Below are 7,135 nucleotides of genomic sequence, written 5' to 3'. Positions count from 1 at the left end.
TCTTTGGTGTAAATACTAAAGGAACTTTAGACCATCTAGCCAAACTCCTCATTTGACAGATGAGTAAATTACACACTAAAAGCATCAATATAAGGGATGTCAATCAGAAGAAAGTTTGATTTGCTTAGCCTGGTATCAGAACATAATGGGAAGCAATAGTAGAAGCTACAAATTTTGAGCTGTAGTGCAGAAATATTAAGGGAAAGAAAGAAGGAAATAAGCACTTATTAAGTACATACTGTGTGCCAGGCACCGTGCTAAGTATTTTACAAATATCATTTCATTTGGTCTTCACAACAATCCTGAGAGGTAGATGTTATTATTATCTCTTTTTTACAGATGAGGCAGATGGAAGTTAAGTGTCTTGCCCTGGGGTCATACAGCATACAGCTAAGACATGTCTACTGCTGAATTTAAACTCAGGTCTTCTTGATTCAAGGCAGCTAGATGACATAGTAGATATAGCATTGGGCCTGAAATCAGGAAGACTCATTTGGCTTCAGATACTTAGTAGCTGTGGAAGCCTGGGCAAGTCAATTAACCTTTTTTCCTCAGTTTCTTCAACTATAAGATGAACTAGAAATGGCAAACATTCAGTATCTTTGCCAAGAAAACTCTTAATGAGATCACAAACAGTCAGATACTGACCCAAAAGGAAAATGATAAATGTTGGATGGGATGTGGGAAAATCAAGACTCTAATGCAATGTTGTGGAATTGTGAAGTGATACAACCATTCTGAAGAGCAATATGGAACCATGGAACCATGCCTAAAACACGATAAAATTATGCATACCTTTGACTCAGTATTACCACTATTAAGTATGTATCCCAAAGAGATCAGAGATAGGGGAAAAGGACTGACTTGTTCAAAAATATTTTTAGCAGCTCTTTTTGTAGCAGCAAATAACTGGAAACTGAGGGGGTAGTCCATCAACTGGAGAATGGATGAACAAGCTCTGGCATATATTTGTAATGGAATTCTATTGTGCCAAAAGAAATGATGAACAAGATGGGTTCAGAAAAAATCTGGAAAGACTTTTAATGAACTGATGCAAAGTAAAGTGAGCAGATCCAGGAGATCACTGTACACAGCAACAGCAATATTGTAATAATGACTAACCATAAAGGTCTAAACTATTATCAGCAAAGCAAGGTTCCAAAGGGATTCATGATTTTAAAAAAATTATTTTAAGACTATCCATAGTCAAAGAAGAAATTGTTGAAATCTGATTGAAGATCAAAGCATACTGTCCTTCACTTTATTTCCTTCCTAACTTTTTCATTGTATATATGAAATGTGTCTTTAGTCATGACATGGGGGATATGGAAATATAGATTGTATGAAAGTACTATTATAACCTATGTCAAATGATTTACTAACTTGGGAGGGAGAGAAGATAGAGGAAGAGAATCTGAATCACAAAATGTCAAAAACAATCACTGAAAATTGTTTCTAGATTTAATTAAAAATAATATTTAATAAAAAAATTGGACATACCTGAAACAATTAAATGACTTGCTAACAATAAGCCCAGCACTATATCCATTGAACCTAGCTAACTTTCGGGGGGGGGGAGTAATAAGGACCAGAGTCCTTAGGTTACATCATTAGGTCCTTTAGGAGGAACAGGGACTTGGCTGGACTCATACTGAGTCATCCTTTCCATAAGCAGCTGTGGGTCTCTGGTCTTTTGGCCAGTTCAGAAGAGGTAGGAACTCCATGGTGAATCCTCTATTGGCATGAGTCTTCAAAACCTCACACTTTCCCTTCTTCGACAACTTTCTCATTCTGAAGAATGAATGGAAAGCATTAAAGGTAGTAAGGAGAATAAGGAAAAGGCAAGGACAAGTCAGATATGTATAGTTCTGACTCCCTCTATTATAAGGGAGAAAAAATATCTTCTCCTCTAAACACAGAATAATAAGGGAGGGAAAACAATGAAGAGTTAGGGCTAGAAATCTGGGTTAATACCAGAACAAGGTTCCCTTTCACTACTGCGCTTTAAGCTTCTGAATAGGCTAGGTGGTCAGGAAAACCAAGGGCTTGGAAGCCAAGAGGGAGTACATGTTGAAAGATATGCTATTTTAAATTCATTGGCTGGATGACTTCTTCCTTACACTTTTCAACTTCCTTTAACTCATCTATGTATGGCATGGCCTTCAGGTCACCTTTCTCTAGCCACATTCCACCTTATCAATATCCTTCTTAAATGGTGGTCATAGAATTGAACACAATACCCCAGATGTGATATGACCAGGGAAGAGATCAGCCAAACTATCCCCTTCCTTTCTCTGGATATCTGACTTCTTATAATGTGCCCTAAGATCACTGTGTCTTTTTTTAGTTTTCATTTAATTGGAAGATGACATGTACGCAGGAAAAATTCAATGACAATAGAAGGAAGGCAAGGATCATTGCCAAATTAGGATTAAAGACACTTGCTTTAGGAGTTCATAAGAGGATGAGATCACAGTGAGTTTCCAGATCATGGAAGAGGGGGCCTTGGAATCCATAGAAATAGCACATCAGAGTTAGAAGGAATATCAGTACTAAATACAGGGATTCTTAACCTGGTGCTCATGAATTTGTTCATTTTAAATATTATTCTGAAGACTGTATTTCCATAGAAATGGTTTCCTTTATGAACCTATATGTATTATTTTTTGAATTTATGAATATTGACTTGAGAAGGAATCCATAGACTTCAACAAACTGTCCAAAGGACCCGGGGTCTGAAGGCAGGAAGTTCTAAGTTAGAATCCAACCTCATATACTTATTATCTGTGTAATTGCCTCAGTTTCCCAAGTTAAAAATGGGAGTAAAAAATAGCACCTACCTCATAGGGTTATTGAAAGCATCAAATTAGATAATATTCATGAAAAGTATTTAGCCTACTACCTGGCACATAGTAAGTACTATATGAATGTTTATCACTTCCCTTTTCTTTCCCCAAGACACAAAAAAGGGTTATCAACCTAAGCCCAGCCCAACCCTCAATAGGATTGCCTTCTACAACCTACCTGACAAGAGGTTATCAACATCTTTTATTTATTTAAAAATTTTATTGGTGCTTTTTTTCCCCCTAGCCTGATACTTCTGAGAGGCATCCTGTTCCTGCTTCTCCAAATTGAACCCTCCTTGTAACAAAGAAGTACAGTCCCAGGCAAATCAACATATTTGAACAAATCTAAAAATAGATACCTTTTACCTTCTACCTCTCTGCCCAATGGGGAGAAGCAACCTTCTTCATCAAGTCCTTTGAAGTCACAACTGGTCATTAAAGCTATCAGAGTTCAACAGTCTTCTGTAAGGGTGTAATTGAAGCTATTCAGTCAATGCATCCCACCCAGCTTCTAGTGATAAGTTATTAATCAATTATTTATCAATAATTAATCATAGATTTTAAGTGTGACATGTTTTTTAAAGCCATTTAATCGAGTAGAATGATTTTAATGTAATGTATTTCCTTTTTTTTTTTTTTTTTTTTTTAAACCCTTATACCTCGGTGCACCGTCTCATAGGTGGAAGATTGGCAAGGGTGGGCAATGGGGGTCAAGTGACCTGCCCAGGGTCACACAGCTGGAAAGTGGCTGAGGCCAGGCCTGAACCCAGGACCTCCTGTCTCTAGGCCTGACTCTCACTCCACTGAGCTACCCAGCTGCCCCTCGAGTAGAATGATTTTAAATAGGAAGTCTGTTCTAATTGGCTGAAATATTTCATCATGTCCCCTGGATTCAATATTAAAAAAACATTGAGCTTGCCGGGATCAAATAATTTCAGAAGTTGGAGCAAGCATGAACTTCCAGTAAAATTCTAGTAGAAGAAATATATGGGGATGAGGGAGAATCCTTTGCTTTGGCCAGTCTCCACTCCCTACTTTGGCCAGAGAAGAAATTTTCAAGTTTGGAAGGATCTAAAGGGTTTTGGACTTCCTATTTCATCCTGAGGGCAAGATGGAGCCTTTCTATACAACCTGATAATTTTCTAGAAGGTTAGGAATTGAGGTAAAGATCCTCAGAGCTCATGTGATGTACATTTTTTTACATTATTGTGGCCAGCATTGAAAACTGATCTCCTATTTTGCTCTGTCTCAGTTCATATAAGTCTTTATACTTTTCTCTCAATTCTTCACAGTATCCATTTATTATAGCATACTAATATTATATTATGTTAGTATAATTTGGTCAGCTATTCCCCAATCAGCAATTGTCCATTTTGTTTCTAATGTTTTAGTCTGATATAAAGGGCAATTCTAATTATTTTTGTTTACTTAGTGCTCTTTCCTCTGTCTTAAATCTTCTTGGGGCATATGAGAAGTACTTGTTTGCATGAAAAGATACAACAATTTGAAGAGTTTGGAGTGGCCATGCAAACTTGTGAGCTTCAGGGAACCCAAAATCCCATTAGAGATCTTAAAAGAACTGATTGGTAGTAGTAACAGTGGCCACTGAAGGGCTACCATCCAATGGTAGTGGAAACAGCTGTAATGAGATGCAGAAAAGACAGTCACTCAAAGATGATCCAGAGAAATTTCAGCTATGGATTCTAGAAAAACACCAATTCTAAGAGTCCAACAAAGAACTATGCTAAGGGGAACTTGGTGTGGACTCCATGAAAGGAGAAAAGGTCTCCTGGTGCCTGGAGTTGAAAGCTACGTCCTCTATTTTATGTGTTCTCTAGGTGTTTATGTCATTTCCTTTGTATCTTAAGACTGAGCCCACTGTCCCTAGAGATCTTATGTGTGCAGCAGGAAAGTATATAAAAAACAATTATTTTTGCTATGCCTTCTCAGGTAATATCTTTACTAAAAGACTGATAGTTAAGGGGAAGGACACCTGAAAGGGGCTTATGAGTGACAGTAATAGAAGCCTAGCTCCTCAGGATGATCTTTATTTAGAATAGGGAGTTGTCAACTGTCCTCTGGTGACCCAACCTGCCAATACAAGAAATAATTTGGAGAATTAGGAAAGTGGGACCAGATGGAATGCTACATATTCATGTAAGTCCTAAGTATGTCTTGGTAGATTTACTCACATATATTTTCTGCATTTTGCAGTTATTTCTATTGGAAATTCTTTTTCCAATCTCCTGCTGGGTTTTGTTAGTAATATACTGAACAGCTGTTGATTTTTTTGTGTATTTTATTTTGCATCCTGCTATTTTACCCTAAGTCACTAATTGTTTTGATTAATTTTTTCATTGACTCTCTAGGATTTTCTAAATAAACTATTGTATCATATGCAAATATAGTTAATTTTGCCTCCTCTTAGGCGATGCTTGTTCTTTTGATTTCATTGTCTTAAAACAGAATAGAACAGAAGGAATTGATTGGGTGGATCAGAGAAAGAGGCAACTCTTAACCATAGCATGTATATGAAAGGCAACTAACCTCTCTTCCATCTTTAGCAAAAGGAGTGCTAACTTTTTCCTTTATATAACACCAGTTGAACCTTGAAAGAAGAGCAGGACCTATGGTCACAGAAGAAAAGCGAGACATTTCAGGCAAGATGAATGGGGTGAACAAAGGGACATGGCTAAGTAATGTTAAGGGCAGTGAATACATCTGACCTATGGCCATTTCAGACTCTTGCCAACTTACTCAGTAGCTTGGACAGCCTGATGGGATGAAGACATTGCCCTTAATAGACTTCTTTCAAACTTGGCAAGCCACAACCCCCTCCCTTGCTGAAGGGCCTGCCTTTGTCCATCATCCACTTGTTCAAAAGAATTCCTCTTCTTGTTTCCCCCCAAATCTAATTTAACTGCCACAATAATTAAATCTGCCATTTGGAAGGTGTGTATTCCCTTATGACAGAAGCCATACCATGCCTTGGAAAGAGCAGTGAATACTCATCAGACTTGGATTCACATCTGGGCTGTCATACTTAACTGTCCATGTCCATGAGCAAACAGCTTTAACTTTATGAAGCTCAGTTTTCCTATCTATAAAATGGAGGTAGAAATAATCCTCACAGGGGTATTATACGGAAACAGTTTATAATTCACAAAGTACCATGGAAACATGAGCTATTATTCTTACTTCTTGGAATAGTAAACAAGCAAAAAATAAACTAGAAACACTGTTAGGTAGCCAAGGTCAGAAGTCTGTTGGATTTTTTTTCCCTCATAAATTGATTCATCTTTCAGCTGGGTGGCTGAACATGATTATAAGTCCAATGTGACTTCCTTGTGGTTTAAAATACAGAAAAGGACTGGTGTAGTGCTATAGGACAAAACTGGGATTTCTCCAGCTAAGGATGCATATTTCCCTATTGCTATATCCAAAATGGACTGGTGCTTTTAATAAAGATTATGCAATGACCTACTTGAGCCATATGGTATTTAGGATTCTCCTTGTAGGAAATAGGATCTCTGAGTCAAAGGGAACTTTTAAGATCATTTAGTTTAAAGGTTCTTAATATTTTGAGGCCATGCACCTCTTTAGCTATCTGGTAAAACATATGGATTCTTCAGGATAATGTTTTAAATACATAAAATAAAATGCATAGGATTACAAAGGAAAGAATATATTTAGAAGTTATCAATATACATTTTTAATTTACAGACTCTAGATAAAAATCTCTTATCTAGTCTGATCCCTTAGTTATTTATACAGTGGGAAACTGAGGCTCAGGGAGAACTTTGTCTGCTGTCATAAAGCAAATTAGCAACTCCTCCTCTTTTCTAAAGGATGATATTTAGTTCTGAGTGCCATACTTTAAGAGGGACCTAAACAAACTGGAACATGCTTATCTGGAGGTAGATACGGTGACAGGGTTGGTACCCAGGCCACATCAGGTTGAAGGAGCTGGAGATCTTTAGCCTAGAAAGGGAAGACTTTGAGGAGGTATAAATTTTGGTCTTCATATATCAGAAGGACTGCCATGTGGAAGGCAGATTGGAAGATTGGGACTATTTGGCTCCAGGGGCCAGGAGCAAGAGCAACAGATGGAAAGTGAAGAGAGAGAAAGAGTTGTACCTGATAATAGGATGAGAGAAGAGGATAGAAATGGGGAAAACTCTCACTGTAATTAGAATTGTCCAAAGGTAGAGGCATGAGCTGCTTGGAAAGACAGTGAGCTCTCCATAACTGAAGGTCTTCAACTGGACATTTTCCAGTAGTACTATATT

At 37.6% G+C, this 7,135-nt stretch overlaps 1 non-coding gene across 1 annotated transcript; it reads right to left on the bottom strand.

Moving 5' to 3' along the window:
- Positions 1-5,320: 5,320 nt before the first annotated feature.
- Positions 5,321-5,445, bottom strand: LOC123238543. The gene has a single exon (XR_006505699.1). It is a non-coding gene; the product is annotated as a U6atac minor spliceosomal RNA (small nuclear RNA).
- Positions 5,446-7,135: the final 1,690 nt, after the last annotated feature.

Source organism: Gracilinanus agilis, chromosome 2 (genome assembly GCF_016433145.1).
Source record: "Gracilinanus agilis isolate LMUSP501 chromosome 2, AgileGrace, whole genome shotgun sequence".
NCBI lineage: Eukaryota > Metazoa > Chordata > Mammalia > Didelphimorphia > Didelphidae > Gracilinanus > Gracilinanus agilis.
The sequence above is the reverse complement of the archived record's forward strand: the minus strand, read 5'-3'. Positions and strand labels throughout refer to the sequence as shown.